Genomic DNA, 14,751 nt, shown 5'->3' on the forward strand with positions numbered 1-14,751 from the left:
TCAAAAAATTGTTAATATGCTTAAATTATTATCTGCATGTTAATCTTTGACACCATGTTTGTCATTCTATTATTTAGAATCTTTTTGTATAAAACCATTAATATGAGTGTTTTGAGTTAATATGGAGTTAGTTAATATCAGTGATTTTAATTAGCTGCATAACATGCTCACATACTCACCAGTTTCTAATATGTTTAACTTTAATGCAACTTCTCTTCTAACCCGTTTGAAAAGTCTGACTTTTACTGCAGTTACTAATACAGATTGTTCCCATAAGAGATAAACAAATGAATACCTATATTATTTCAACAAAGCTACTATCTTCAAACTATTCTGTTTTCATAGCTTTCAAAGCTAATATTATCTTGCTTAAAATGGATAAGAGACTTTGAGTTCTGTGAGCATTTTATTTTTCGGGTTTTAGTACACTTTGAGGAAGGTTAAACTACAACACAGCTATTTAAAGCTGGAAATACCGCACTTTTAAACCAAACCAGCGTAGATGTTTTATATAATCCCTTTGCTGAAAAGAGGAAAAAAAAGACACTGCCAATTTGAGATTAGGTCACGCAAAGTCCAAAAAATCTAAAGGCACATGCAGGCTTACACTTTTATGATGGTGTTATTTTGTCCTTAATGAGCTTAAGAAGCCAAGACCCATTATTCGTAAGCACATGTGGGCTGACTTCACATCTCCAGCTGTATGAATACATAGTAGAGGAAAGAAAGAAACACACGCAGTCCAATCAGACTGCAAAGCATGTTCGAACTAAAATTAAAGTTTACAGCAATGTCAAAAATACAACTAATGCAGACAATACCAAGATAATGTTGCTTTTGCATGAAGCATACTGGGAGGGAATCAGGTTCCCACCAGGCACCTTATTAATAAAGATTTATTCTCTACAGAAACATGTTTAACTTGTTTCTGTAGAGAAACAAGTTAAACATGTTTAACTTGTTAAGTAACACCATTACTTAGAAATGGTGTTTCTAAGTAACACCATTATGTTACTTAGAAAACATAATGGTGTATTCACAAACCAATTTAATTTTGGACATCCTGATCAACTTGACATGAGGGAATAATAGACCTCTTTGACATTTCATTAGAACCCATGCTACCCATGAAAGTCTATCATAACATAAAGCCAAAGTGGAAATAAATACTTCAACCAAAAGAGTGCAGATTAAGAAGTCTGTATACCAAATTGCCCTTCAGTAATCATTAGACTTAAATAGAGAAGATGGGCACATTCAACTACCTGATGCAATAGTTCACACTACACAATTTTTTTGCCCCGATTTTCCCTTCAGACAATCTTAGAACGACAATCTTAGAACGGCAATCTTAGAACGTTGATCATTCTAAGATTGTCGCTTGTGATTTTGTAACCGATCATCCTGTAGTGTGTGGTCTGTTACCGTAGATCGTCATGGCCGCTCCGATCTACATTGGGGGTTTCCGACTGGGACCGTTAACCCAGCCTGTTGAATGTGACAGGTAACATTTCGTGCAAAGAATATAGAAATGACGAGGGGAGGCGTTTGATAGAAATTACTACTGCAGTTGATAAACCCGGTAACTTTTCAGCTGTTCTTCGTTAACGTGACATAAATAGGTTTAAATGATTTTCATTCAGTCAGGACATTACACTGACACTAGAGCCACATGCACTGCAGGTAGATTGTAGTAAAGCATTGATTAATGCCTGGTTTTAAAATTAGTTAACTGGACTTGTAGCCATTATTTTGTGCTCATTGTTGGACACCACACGACACGATCAAACTGATCGAACCGTTATACCTAGGATTTCTGTCGGCTAATGTGTGATCTCTCAGGTTTTGAAAATGGGCCGACAATTGGCAACAGCTCTAAGATGGTGTAGTGTGCGCTGGGCATTAAACTAAGGAAATGAGGAAGGGAGGGTCAGTGGAGAGCAGCGGAATTGAGCCTTCGTTCATTCAGTGTCATCAACAGAAAGAGAAAAATGCAATACAATACAATAAAGCCGATAATTAAAATGAGGTAGATAGTTTTCATTTATTGTGTGATTAATTGATTTATTGTTTAGCGCCACAGGCCTAATTATAATCAGAATATAGGCCGACTCTCACTCAATGCTGTAACAGTTTATTGACATTTGCAGCAGTTTTGGCTTTTGCACATCTTGACTATAGTTTGGACTTTGGAAAGTAAAAATATCTTGATTCTTTTCCTTCTTAGTGTGTGTAATTTAGATCATGGCCCTGTAAACCTAGCCTGAGCCATACTTCAGACTAATGGTCTCCATTATAAGTGTTTGTAGTTGATTCAGCTTAGTTGTAAAACAAGCTCATGTTATTTACCCTCTGCCAGCAGAATGGATGTTGGCTTTTTTTTTTAAATCGATTACAGCATAATATCTTAGCTACGATCAGGTAAACATTGTTCTATTTGTTGATAGCTCAGTAGGTTACCAGATTCAACCAGATTTCAGCTTGACCATCTTGACCATAACTGATTACTTTCCTTTGGGCTGTGAACAGACCACAGCTGAGACGGTAATTAATACCGCCTATCTATGCATTTCATGTCAAAGTAGTAGTTGTACAAGCAACCACATTTCCATTGACTTTAAAATTGTGCAATTTGTAATTATGAAAATTAATGTGCCTAATAAAAACACACCAATTTGGAAAAACCTTTTTATTGAAAACTTTTTTCAATAAAAGGTGATTTTTCAGCAATACCAAAATTAGTGTATTTCACTAAACAGAAATGGAAACACTTTCTTTGCACCACGAGTCATGTGATCAACCACTAATGACGAAAAATACAAGAAAGTCCCATTTGTCGCCGCCATGTTTTTTAGTAACTTATCACATGAACAATCTTATTCCCGGGTGATTTCAATTACATTTACCATGTAAAGGAAACAATTGCAAAATTGTGTTTTTTTGACATTTGTAATAGAAACATGACTACTGTACCATCTATAATAGGTTTACAAAAAACCAGGGAGTTAAACACCTTTCATTCATTTGGCTCAGACAATAAGGAACACAAACACCCTGCTGTAAAAACCTATATTAGATAAATCATGCAGGAGGAAGTTTGCACACTTTTGCTGTTATTTTCAACAATGAAATGTATATTATTTAGAGTTGCATAATATATGGCTGACCATCATAAAATAAGGAGACAAAAGGGGTCAGATGATAGACCTTGTCATTATTAATGTCACTGACGAAGGGCAAGTAATTTGGCAACTTTGTAAAACAGCTTTTAGCATGATCTCTAACTTTATGTAGAACAGCTGTCAAAATGTTTTGGTCATTGCGACCGAACAGTTTGACAGAGTAAGGATAACTATGGAAGAAAATCTGTTAGACTTCCAGAAGGTGGAACAACCCAATGGAAAACTTTACATCAAAGAATATTCATGTGTTAGATTGGTCCAATCAAAGTCCAGACTTAAATCCAGCTGGACTCTGTGTCAAGATTTTAAAATCGTTGTTCACAGAGATTTTGAACTTCTATTTTGTGACTATTTCAATCTGCAGATGTGCAAACCTGACGGATATCCCAAAGATTTTCAGCGGTAACTGCATTTTGACACATGAGACATGAGCTCAAAGTGTGATACCAGATACCATTTTGCTTTCACTTCACAATTATAAACTACTTGGTGATTGTAATGTAGAATCTGATCTGAAAACATTTAACTCTGTGACTGTAGAGTGACCAAATGGGAGGTTTCTGTACTCTACCAGTTCACAGCGACCTCAGCTTCCTGGCAAAACAAGTTTGATCTCATCTTTTGTCACAAATCTGACATGGTGAATATCAAACTGAAACACAACAGCAAGACTTTTAGCATTCAGTAAGTTATGATGCCATGCTGTTGTTGCTGGTTCATGTTAGCAGTTGCTTGTGACAGCTGCAGAGTACAATATGTGCTGGCAGCCAAACATCACACCACATGCAACAGTTTGTCAAGACTACAGCCTCCTTGTCACTAACTCAGATTGCCATATTGCATCATCATACATATTGCATCAGTTTACACCTGTATAAGTCTGTGTTTGAAAGCGCTTCAATTGTAGATGACAGAATATCGCTCTTTTGTGATTAGTAAAATCACTCACTGTGTATCCCTCAGAAAAATGAATCAATTTAAATTAAAGGAATCCCTCCATGGGTGATTCCACAATAAAGAGCATTTATATTATACATTTAATATCGGTGCTGAAAGTGATACGGTATAAAACGGTAGTACCACAGCACTTTCGAATTTGAATCATCAGAATACCGGGATTTTCCCCGTTGTTTTAAAAGGTTTACGTTAATCTGGTTTTCTCCATTCGATACGCTTCCCGACTGCTCTGCACCGTAGGAGGTAAAATAAATAAATAAATAAATAAATGAACAACAAACCCGTCGCACCAAACTGTGAAACAGGAGGACCAAGATGTAGAACGGAGCAACGAACTAACTAGATGTGAATCAGGATCAGAGAATCTGGCAGTTAACAATGAAAAATCACTATGAGAGGCAAATCAGGTGAAACACATGATGATTAGTCGGCGGCGGCGCAGCAGGTGATGAGTGAAGATGATTGGTGGTGAGCGACTGAGCGTCGAAACAAATGATAAAATAAAACTTTTTCGTTTTACTTTGTTATTGTTCATTGTTATGTCCTAAAGAGAGCATAACAATGAACTAATACTAATCAATTGATAATACTAATCAAAGAAAACTAAATGGAAAAGAATGAAGCACAAAATGCAAGAATAAACTAAGAAACTAAAGTAAATACAGAGGAATAGACTTTTATGGCAAGACCTTTCGAGCAATAATTAATACAGAGGACTTTATGGCAAGAACAACAGACATTGAAAAATAATATTGTTGAAGTGCCATGGGTTTGTTGAGACAACATCTAGTACTAAGAAGAAAATTGCTTTACAGACCATAACAGTAAGAAACTTATCATTTATTTATGTTTTTAATTAGTTTTGACATATTTATTTTTTCAATATTAGTTTTTATGTCAGTGTTAATCTCACGAGGTTGTTCAGTGACTCCATGACACTTTCAGTCTGACTCATTAGGATTTGATTAAGAACCAGCTTTGTTCTTTGTAATTTCTGTCCCGTAAAACTATTAATCTATAAATCAATAGACAGGTCTATATAAAGATATAATCCATGTTTCTGTCCCATATTTGTATGGCATTAAGGATCTGGAATTTTTACTTTTCCCATGAAAGCTCTGGTTTGCACAGTAAATGCCATGTGGGTGAAATTTTATGAATGATACTCTGATGTCCCATTCTCCTGAAGGCAGCACAGAGCTGCACCGCCAGAAACTCACAGAAACACTGAAGAGAAGATGATTGATATAGTTGGAGTTCTACCCAGGCTTTAATGTTGCAGAGCACTGTTGTTTTGCAAATAGATCAAAGTTTAAACTTGTATTAAACTTTCATCTGGTCATTTTGTGCAAGATTTAGCAACTAACATCAGAAAGTGGCACAGAACAACAATATTTTTTTCCACTCTGATTGGCTACTGTTCGGCCTACCGATGTTAAGTTGAATGTTCATTGCATTTTTCGTAGATGCCTGTAAAAATAATTTCTATTCCCGTGGCTTTTTTGTTCTCTGGGAAATTATTTTTGATGATATATACAGAAACAACCATAAATATCAAAACATCAACAATAGTGATAGTAATATTAATACAATAATATTAAGTGCAAAGTAGCCTACAAATTCTATGATGGGGACCTGGATAATGGACAGGGAGGCAGTGGCCCAAAAAAGGTTGAGAAACACTGATATAATGGAACCCAGAGGACTCCATTGAGTCATTGGTTTGCACTGTCCACTCCTCCTGGACTCCATGTCGCAACAGCAAACATTTGCTTGTATTGTACACTGAGCTATCATTTATCTGGAGCATGCATGCAGCAACTGTGTAGAGGAAAACTCCCCTTTAAAAGGTATAAACCTCCAGTATATATTCAATCATCAGTTACATGCTGTGTGAGGTCAACTGTTTGAGGATATTGGAGGTATTTCATCCTTCTATTGTATTTAAGGATCATGTTGCAGAAGATGCAACTGGCTGTAATATATTTAGCCTTCAAAGCGATTCTGCTGTGAGCCCAAATAAAAAGATGAAGTTTGCACAATATGTCATCATGCAAATATGTCTCGCGTTATTGGAACCACCAAGCAAAATCGTTAGGCAAACAGAGTAAACATTCCTAATAATTGAACTACTAAGAACTGATTCTCCATTTTCTTGGGCAAAATATACTTGTATTGGTATTTGTTTTAAAAATACCAAATGTCTGAGGGAGTCTTCCTCAACCTGTGCTCCAGGACCACTGATGATCCACGAGAACCCTGTACTGGTCCGCAAGATACTGCATGTAAACAACCATTTATTTGCTGTGACATAAGCTCAAAGTGTGATTCATACATAAAAATGAAAATGAATAAGTGGCCTAAAACCGGGTCACTCAAAAGAAAGGCTAAAGATAAGAAAACAATAGGATTACTTATGACTGGAGAAAGTCATGTCATACCTGCTGAGAGTTATGATGTGTTATTCATGAGCAAATTGATTCTTTTGAACGACTGTATGCTGTGAACAAGTTTCAGTTCATGAGAGCTGTTTATGTTTATAATGCTCGGCTCACACTTCAACAGCTATTGTTATTTTTATTTATTTAAAAATGATTTAAATAAATAGATGAATAGATTGTATTCATCTATTATGTAAAGGATGAATATAATTAATAACAATGCGTGCATATTTTTTACTTTAACAGCACAGAAGAGGCTTTATGATTCTGCCAAAGCAATTTGAGTCTGTTTTTCCCTTTTTGCACTTCCAAATCAAAAATAGCCCTAAAATGTTATTAATATACAACAGCTGTAGTAAAGAATGTCTCTTTTTGATTTTCATAGATTTGCTTGACATCAACTGAAAGCCTGGAATCCATACTTTCAGTACCTGTAAATAACTCAAAACGCCACAAGTTGATGAGTTGATGGTTTTGTTGTGGCCAGTCACATTTACAGAACAGCTTTTTCTTTAGAATGACCAAAGAAGACAACAAGTGAGTTAAGAGACTAATATTTTAGGCTATATATAATAAGATGTTGTGTTATTGCAATTTTGAGTTAGGTGGTGCACAAGTGTTTGTTAAATATGGTCCTCAGCCTGAAAATGTTTGAGCAACACTGGTTTAAGAAAACATAGTTTATGCTTAAGACATTTTATGTCATATTTGCACAATGAACCTCAGTAACAGAGCAAATATTTTACAAGTGGATATTGCTTATTTTATAAAATGATAATAAAAATCTCTCTAGCTCCTATTTCCAAATTGGAAGTTATTAATCAGCATATGGAAATGTAGCTTTAACAAGAGCTTTTTATTAATCAGTTGATCAATTAGGTCATTTAATTTCCCCTTGGGATTAACATAGCATTTTTGAATTGCAGTGTGATGTATATTTTACCTTCATCGTATCCTTTTAGCTCCATCAAAGCCATTCTCATTGAACACTCATAATTACGGCATAACTCCTTGCTTTACCCCTATAAGGAGCTGAGGCTTGCTGCTGCATGTAAAACTGGCAGCTGCAGTGGCAGAGGGAGAGACTCTTAAGGGGGAACAACTGAAATGTCATTTTTTCCAGCTATTTGCTCCGGTGCCACAAAGCGCTCAGCTGCAGCAATACAGAAGGATATGCTGGAGACTGCAGACACAATTACTGCTCTGTGAGTCAGTGGCTGTCCAGACCAGCCACTACAAACACGAGCAACAAAGCAGACTTTAAATACCCTCAGCTGACAACTGATGCTGCCTTCAGGAGCTCCCAGGGTGCCCACTGTAATAGAGACTCTGATTTTCTGCTGCTATGAGTCATCCATATATTACTGTGTAGACTGGAGTTGGTTGTCACATTGTTACTACCACATTATAAAATTCTGATTTCACACAACTAACGTGACATTCTATCCATTTTTACAGTGCTTTAAAAAGAGGAGGTACATTTTCATTTCCATTAGCCAACTTATTTTTCATCAATGTTCGCAGAATATTAAACATCTAAAGAGGATGCATTGGGTTTTAGTTGATGTAGCAAACTAAATCTATTTAGTAGTTTTGACAGGTTTGCTGTCAACTGTGTGAACATTACAGAAACAGTTTATAAACAGAGTCCTGGAATAAGAAATCTGCTCCTAGTTGGGTTTAGGAAACTGATACCTGCTCAAGTGCAGGACTGATATATGTATACTTCTTCAGCTATTAAGCAAAGATAGCACTTTGTTTCTACAAAGTGCTGTGTGTGAAGAAGTCCCATAGCTCAGTCTGCAGCAGTACCTGTGTGTTTGTGCTGTGTGTTACAGCTGTGTTTGCTTCTTGTCATTGGTCTGAGCTGTAGTTTCAAAATAATCATAGAGTAAGGACTCAACTTCATTGACAATTTTCAAAGGTCAAATAGTTCTACAGTTTGAGACTCTGAACGGGTTTTTGAACTCTCTGAAAGGTTTTATGTTAGCAACACCAGAATAAAAATAATAAATTAATAAGAAATAAATAAAAACTAAACCTGAAAAGAACTGAGATCCTATCTACTGTTTTCCCCAGGGCAGGGGTGGACAACTCCAGGTCTTGAGGGCCGGCGTCCCGCAAGTGTTAGATGCATCTCTACTTCAACACAACTGAGTCAAATAATGAAGTCATTAGCAGGACTCTAGAAAACTTGACTGCACTTAGGAGGTGATTCAGCTGTTTCAATGAAGTGTGTTGGACCAGAGAGACATCTAAGAGCCGGAGGACACCGGCCCTCCGGGACCAGGATTGCCCAGCCCTACCCTAGGGACTTTGTCAATTTTTTACTAAGGGTCTGGGGGGAGAGGTATTTTTAAGGGTGCACAGATTGCACATTAAACCTGACTACTACACATACTAAAACTAACATGCTAATAAACTCACTAACCCTAAATGACTAAAACTCCTAACTTACCAGTTAAATGAAAAATTAGGATAACGTCTCAAAATGGGTTTTCTTTTCATTCTTCAAATTAATTATATGAAAAGTAATTAATAGACTGGGCTTTTAATATTTTATTAAAACTAACACAAAAAATAACGTTGCAAAAGTTAACATTGGCAAAACAATGGTTTAAATGAGTATGTATTAGATTTCTGAGTGCCAGTAAATGCCTCACTCAGCTCCCCCCTCAAGTATTTGACTAATGTTGGGCCCATGAAATGGCAGAAGCATTTAATCACTCACTGGTATGTAATTAAACAGCGGATATATATACATAAGTGCTGTTTAATTACATACATGTTAGAACGTACCAAGTAATTCCAGTGACAATATCTACTATGTTACTGTATGTTCACCTAACCTCCAAACAACATAGCAGAGTCAGTAGATAGAAAATAGCAGGAGCTTGTTTACAAACCAGAAACAGACACGCAAGTCTTCTAGTGCATTTTCAGTTGAAACATGCTTGTTCTTCATTCAGTGAAGTAACTAGAGGTGGGTTGGATAACCAGAAATTGTGCACAAGTGAAAAGAGCATTTCTTCAAAGTAACATTAACCAAGTAAAATTGAAAAGTATGATGCTGTAAAAATGACAGCACCTAAAGTACAATTTCCCCCCAAAATGTTACTCAAATAAATCTAACTGAGAAAATGTAATAAGTGCTCCTTTCTGTGTTCCACACTAGTAATTTTACCATTCTAGTAATTAATCCAAGCATTAGCAAACATACTAATGCTTGGAATGACAAGCTCTGAAGTTATGTTTGGAGTTTCTGCCAAAATTACTTTTCTTGTAAATGTTTAATTAATTATGCTTTGTTTCTGAGACATAAATGCATGTTAAAAATGAAAAAGAAAATCCACTATCACTAACTACAACTAATTTCATAAAAAAACAAAATAAACTTGCATTAATCTCAAACTACAAAATAAAATGTAAGCAAAGGTTTGTAATGTATAAAACATGTAAGTAGCCACCTTCAACATGGCAGAATGAAGATTACATTTAGTCATAATTTTTATTATTATCTATGCAAAAAAATTAGTCTATTAAAAATCTTGTCAAAACATAATTTGATTAAACTAGAAATAATTGTACAATCTGCCTGTGTTCAGTCATGAGCACAACTTCAAAGGTACCTTGATTTGAAGAAAGGAAACCAGTGTTTCCCCTCGCATTCTTCTGAGGTGCCAGGGGAGCAACCAGACCACAGTAGGGTTAAATGTGCCAAATTTGTTTTTGTGGCAGCAGTTTGCTCTCCTGCAAGTATCATCAGGAGTTACTGCTATTTCTATTAATAAAAGAAAATTCAAACTCAAAATACTTCCCAAGTGAAATTAAATCAGGGGTACACTGATTGTAGTTTTCTGGTTTTCACCAATATTTTAAAAACATGACTGATTTTGGCCTTCCTATGGTAAATATAGCAAAAAAGCTGCAAAATTGGCAACAGTAGGCTGACTATAGAACAATCCAGACTTCTCTTTGAGCCTTGTGGTGGTAGAAAGATCTGTGGATAAGATGATTTTCACATGTAAGTACTGACCAATTGTCGATCACCCAAAATTAAAGAAACTGTGGCCAATCAAGCCTTTAGAAAAAGCTTTCAGAAAAATAAAGAAATCCACACACCAGTTGAAGGTAATAGTTGGCTAATTTTACCAAACTTAACATGTTTATATACAGTACAGACCAAAAGTTTGGACACACAGTTGTGTCCAAACTTTTGGTCTGTACTGTAGGTCTGGGCGATAAAACAATAATGATAGCTATTGCGATAAACACGTGATCAATATCAATAGAAAATACATCTGATACAATGTTGATAATGTCACTGGACTTTGATCCAGAATCACATGGCATTCTGGGGGATATAGGCAGAGGAAAGACTCTAGCCACTCAACCTCTAAGGTTACGTTCACACTGCAACCTGAAGAGACCCAAATCTTAATTTTTCCCCTTGTCTGTATCTGATCTTTTCATGACAGTGTGAACAACACAGATCGGATTTTTACAAATGTGACTCCACTATCACTTGGATATGTATTCCTAAGTCCGATTCCTATCTGATCTTTTCAAATGTGACCTGTGTCAGTATGGCTAGGTTGCACTCATCCGGCCTTTATGTCACTGATACTCAACAAAAGTCTCTGTTCTGCGTCCTGATACGCAGAAGCAGGAAGAAAAACAGCAACCATGAAGAGGATTAAGTTGTCAATGTGCTGGCTCCAGTTGAACAACTTTAAAATAGCAAAACATGCTTACATCCCCAAACACATGGCAGCTCGCTACACGTTTCGTTACTGCGTCCTCTTCTACACATGAAGGAAACTTTTAGCTTGTTTGCAGTTTACATGGGAGATCACAGGCATGGATGTTGTTTGAGAACAACCATGCAAAAAAATAATTGGATTTCACAAAAAAACTGGAAATGAGCATCAAGGCCTGCAGTGTGAGCTTAGCCTAAGAAAGATTTGTGAGATAATCGGACTCATGCAATCAATGGCTAGCTAGCAAACATTGATTGCTAGCATGCGCAGCAGCAGTTTCATGTTGCCTCCAATGTACTCATCAATCCTTGGCAGTCTGTGTGTACTTGAAGCAGATTCAATGCAGACGTCTGTTGGACACATCCCTGCAAAGGTATATTTTCAGAACCGCATACAGATACTCAGTGATGTACTGACTTGCATAGGAAAATGGCGTGCAGGAAACCGCAATCACATCAAACTGTTCAGTATGCAACACTAAGCTGATAATGTTGAGAGTCAGGGCAGCCGGACTCAAGGACGCGCAGTCTGCCTGCCGCTCTGTCTATGCAGCACTGACACCAGGCTGCACTGGTGGAGAAGAAACGGGGCTAGGCGCCCAACTAACTCATCATGTGGGAGCAGTTTCAAGTTTCGCCACCATGGCCCATAACTACTTAAAATAAAAAAGAACAGGGTGGAGTGAAAGGAGAAAATGAGTACAACAGCTTAAGAGAAAATTGTGTATAAAACAGGAGAGGTCACGTCACCACTTTGGCAGTATTTGGATATTTAAAGCAAGAAAATAATCTATAATTATTGATAGCCATTGATATGAAATTTTTATTTTCAGCCATATCGGTCAGTCTTATTATATCCATAGGATACAAAGTTATTAGCAGACAATAAACATACCTTTTGTTAAATTTGTTTCTGTTTTCTCTGTGTTAGTAAAGATGGTCGAGGCTCTCCACATTTTCCTCAACAGTTGGGGGCGCTAAGTCCACCAAAACGTTTGGTAGACTTCTGGACGTAGCAACAGACTGTCAGCTCTCCAATAGAATAGAAGACCATATCGTATGGCTGTTTGGATATTATTCCTGCAGGCTCTTGATCAGCCAATAAAGCAGAATGACATAAACACCCACCCTCTCCAACTTCTCCCCACTTCCCCACTAATGTAACCATATAGTACAGTAATATGAAAGCTGTGAAATTGTAGTCAGTGAACATATTTATAGTATAACATTGTGTGTCAACAATATGAGCATTTTCAGTTTGAACAATTTTAAATGGCCAAACTCAGGTCTGTCTGGCTACCAGTTAGCCTCCAACTGCTTTTCTACAAACGCCAGTGACATTACACCTTTCCAATACAGATAAGGGAATTATTATAGATAATAACTTCATAAAGTTTGCCTTCCAAAAGTTCCAACTATCCTTTTAATAGAGAAATGATTCATGAAGGAAGTTCCACCAATGAACTGAAGTAAAAAATGTGACCACCAAAGCTACTCAACATAATTATTTTGACTATTTGATCATTTGCCTGTATGCCTTTCCTAGTAAAATAAAAAACTGTAAAAAAAATAATAAAAATGTTGACCGACCTGAATGCATCACTTTGTGCTCACATGGCCACATGTTAACCTAACCCATGTAACCGTAACCCATCACACAACAAGTAATTAACGACTGGACGTAAAGTGGTGTTAAACAAACGTCACGCTTGAGAGGCAGGTCGTTCCTCAAGTTCAAACACCTCAGTGATGTGGTGCAAAGCTAGTGACACAGTGACTGCAGCGTCATGGTCAACCTTTAAAGTCACTAATGCACTGGGAGCGGGGTTTGCTTATTCCTGCACACCAGATGTTAATGGAGGGATCCAGCGAAGTTCAAGTGCCAAAAAGCGAAAGCTGCTGCTGAACGCGGAAATACACACAATATCTAACTGCAACACGATTATAAGTGAGTGAGGATATGCTGGAAGTGTTAGAGTATGAACTAGCAGGTTTACAAAGTGAACGTTTACGGGCCCAAACCCCCAACTCTATCAAGTATAAAGGAAAAAAGCTAATCCGGTTCGTTCCCCTATGGAACTCCGTGTTAAATCCATATGTTTTTAACTCTCTTTCTTCAATAGACTTGTAGCGAGTTTTACAAACAACTTTGGTTAAAATAAAGAATTTTTACGAGCAACAATATAATTCGGCGCCCTTAAAACAACATAAAGCTTGCAAAAACGTACAATTTTTTTTACAAAATCTCCCTTTACTCTGGGTATAACACAGGGATAACAACTTGCCATCTTAGCAGCGTTAACATACATTAATGTTGAAATAATCCTCCTATAACGTGCAGTTAAAAAAGAATTTCTGCTCCGAACTGTCACAGAAGATTAATGGCTGCTTATAAGAAAATAAACATACGTTTACAGATATGCACTTTTTAGTACAAGCAAGATAGGGTTAAATTTCAGACATTTTGAATGTAATTCCACAAGACATAAAGATGTTTAACCTTACTGAAAGCATTTAGCCTAGAAAACAACATTCAGTCCATGTGGCTGGTATATATATTTAAAATGTCCCTTTCAAAAGAAGCTGTCATTGGCTAAATAGTCATAAAAAGCCCCCCTCCACCTTAAAAAGCGAAACGTACCGCATATGCACCACGAAGCTTGTATCCAGAAACGAGTCGGTGTCCTACTGGCCGTGCATTCCACCTCAGCTGGATCCAGTGTTGCTCTCCGTGGGCCAAGCTTAACGGGACACAGCGCCAGGCTCTAACCTGAAATGACCCGTGCCAGTGCAAATCAGGCGAGGGGCTACACCCGCGCGCTTGTGCCTGCGCGCTGCGGAACGCGTGCGCGACTACCACGGTCCGTGACGGCCGAGAACTTGAACATGGAGCCGAAAACAAGACATGAAGAAATTACAAAAAGAGGAAGAAAAACACGACGAGACAGCACTAAGACCGAATGTTGTAGCACAAGAAGTTGGAAGCACAAGAAGCTGCGGGGAATCCGAGAGCCGGTTCAAGGGCAGGAACAAAGCCTCGCCCTAATTACAAACTCTAAAGTTCCTTCTTTTCTTTTTTTTTTAGGGGTATTTTAATGTCTTTTTTTCTCTATAACGGTTGATAGCAGTACAACTATTTGACTGGTTAGGGTCTTATGAAATAAAAATTATGTCTCAATATTGTTGGTCTTTGACCTATATACTCTCTATAGTTCTGACTTGCTTACAGATTTGTGTTGAATCATTTTTTCAAATTGTTTCAAATCATTTTTTTCTTTCAAATTGTTTTAAGGATTATTATTACACTAACAGAAGACAAGAAAATAATAAAAAAAAAATTCAAATTATTTCATTGATGAAGAAAAAAGAGATCTGAATTTGGATGCGACAATATATGAAATAGTAATTACCC

General features: G+C 37.0%; 1 protein-coding gene across 3 annotated transcripts in view; it reads right to left on the minus strand.

Moving 5' to 3' along the window:
• thrb (thyroid hormone receptor beta) overlaps window positions 1–14,371 on the minus strand; it is a 90,377-nt gene extending 76,006 nt beyond the window's left edge. For all 3 annotated transcript variants that reach the window (XM_044137668.1, XM_044137669.1, XM_044137667.1), the window contains exon 1: window positions 13,981–14,371. The gene's annotated coding sequence lies outside the window, so the exon portion shown is untranslated. The remainder of the gene's footprint in view (window positions 1–13,980) is intronic.
• Between the last annotated feature and the right edge of the window lie 380 nt (window positions 14,372–14,751).

Source organism: Gambusia affinis, linkage group LG14, assembly GCF_019740435.1.
Source record: "Gambusia affinis linkage group LG14, SWU_Gaff_1.0, whole genome shotgun sequence".
In the NCBI taxonomy this organism is placed as follows: domain Eukaryota; kingdom Metazoa; phylum Chordata; class Actinopteri; order Cyprinodontiformes; family Poeciliidae; genus Gambusia; species Gambusia affinis.